The sequence below is a fragment of the Grampus griseus genome (genome assembly GCF_964374135.1).
Source record: "Grampus griseus genome assembly, chromosome: 2".
Classification (NCBI taxonomy): Eukaryota; Metazoa; Chordata; class Mammalia; order Artiodactyla; family Delphinidae; genus Grampus; species Grampus griseus.
The window spans coordinates 12,757,681-12,759,868 of record NC_139018.1 but is presented as its reverse complement, the minus strand read 5'-3'; positions in this window follow the sequence as shown (position 1 = coordinate 12,759,868).

Genomic DNA, 2,188 nt, shown 5'->3' with positions numbered 1-2,188 from the left:
TATAAGTTGATGACTTAAGTTTGAACATGCTCTAAAGCTCTACATTTTTACTCCCTCCCAAAGTTTTTTGTTTTTGATGTCATATTTAACATCTTTTATCTTCTGTATCCCTTGACTAATTACTGTAGTTATAGTTATTTTTACTACTTTTATCTTTTAACCTTCGTATTAGCTTTATAAGTGAATAGTCTATCTTTACTATATATTTACCTTTACCAGTGAGATTTATACTTTCATATATTTTCTTGTTACTAATTAGCACCCTTCCTTTTCAGTGTAAAGCAGTCCCTTATTTCTTGTAAGCCTGGTTTAGTGGTGATGAATTCCTTTAGTTTTTTGCTTGTCTGCAAAACTCTATCTCTCCTTCAATATGAATATTAACTTTGCCAGGAAGTTTTTTTCTTTTATCACCTTGAATATATTGTGCCACTCCCTTCTGGCCTGCAAAGGTTCTGCTGAAATATCTGATAGTCTTATGGGGGTTCCCTTATATAGAAGAAGTTGTTGTTCTCTTTCTCCTTTCAAGACTCTCTTCTTGTCTTTAACATTTGACATTTTAAGTATAATGTGTCTTTGTGTGCATCTCTTTATGTTTATCTTATTTGGAGCTGTCCATACTTCCTGGACCTGGACGTCTGTTTCCTTCCCCAAGCTAGGGAAGTCTTCTGCCATTCTATCTTCAAATAACTTTTCTGCACCTTTCTTTCTCTCTCTCTTCTCCTTTTGAGACCCCTATAATGAGGATGTTTGTGTGTTTGATGTTGTCCTATAATTTCCTTAAGCTGTCTTCACTTTTCTTTTTTTTTTTTTTTGGCCATGCCATGTGGCTTGTGGGATCTTAGTTCCCCAACCAGGGACTGAACCCAGGCTATGGCAGTGACAGCACCAAGTCCTAAGCACTGGGTTGCCAGGGAATTCCCTGTCTTCACTTTTTAAATTCTTTTTTCTTTTTGCTGATATGATTGCATGAGTTCCACTGCCCTGTTTTCAAGTTCACAGATCTTGTCTTCTGTTTCATCTAGTCTACTGTTGAACCCCCCTAGTGTCAGTACAGTTAGTGTATTTTTTAGCTCTGTGACTTCGATTTGCTAATTTCTATATTTTCTCTGTGTTTCTCACTATGTTCGTCTATTCTTCTCCCAAGTTTGCTGAGCATTTTTATGACCATTACTCTTTATCAGGTAAATTATTTATCTCTTTCATTAAGGTTTTTTTTTGCGGTTTATTCCTGTTCTTTCATTTGGAACATATTCTGTTTCCTCACTTTGCTTGACTACGTGTTGGTTTCTGTGCATTAGATAAAACAGCCACCTCTCTTCGTCTTGAAGGCGTGGCCACATGTAGAAGATGAACTTTGGCATTCACACTTGCCCTATAGCTCTTGGCTGTCTTTCAAACCTTTATGATTGTGCAAGCGAGCTTATTTTACTTTGAATGGCTCCCAGTAGTTGAGGATGTGCCAAGACCTGTTCATGTCTCAGACGGGAGGATCTCAGCACCTAGATTCAGGCTGATTGGAAGCCAGACCCTCAGGCAGCAGCTTTTAAGTATGCAGTTATAAGGTACCCAACTGTGCAGAGTTCTGTAGACCTGCAAGCATAAGCCCTGTTGGCCACCAGAGTTCGTCAGTTTGGAGGTGTCCCCTTGGTGAAAGTTGCGAAAATTGGGGCTGTAAATGAGTGTAAAGCTCTTCTCTGGGAGATACAGGCAAGCTGGAACAAGGCAGAGGGAGAACGTAAAGACGGAGTCCCCTGCCCTACATTCCCTGAGAGCATCTCTGTAGGCACCTGGATGTGTGCCAGACTTGAAGCCTGCCCCTCAGGCAGAAGCTCCAGGACAAGCAAGTGGGCCTTTTTCACAGAAGGACTGGGGGTGTGTTTCAGTCTGCTGTCTGCACAGTGCCCTGGGGGTGCTGTCTGCCAAGAACTGTCTCTCTAATTGTTATTGTGCTGTGGGGCTCAGGGACACAAGCCCCCCCAGGCCACCAGAGCCGGGTGATCAAGAAGCATTCCCTGGGGGAAAACCACAAAATCCAGGGCACCAGACATGTGTAAGAGCTCTCCTGGTGCTCTGGGGTCGCAGAAAGGAAGAGGGTGAAGGTGGTACCCACCCTTTGAGGTCTCTGGAAGGCTTACAGTCAGCTCCCCTCGGGCTGCAGCTATGATGATAAACTACTAGGCTGCTTTCA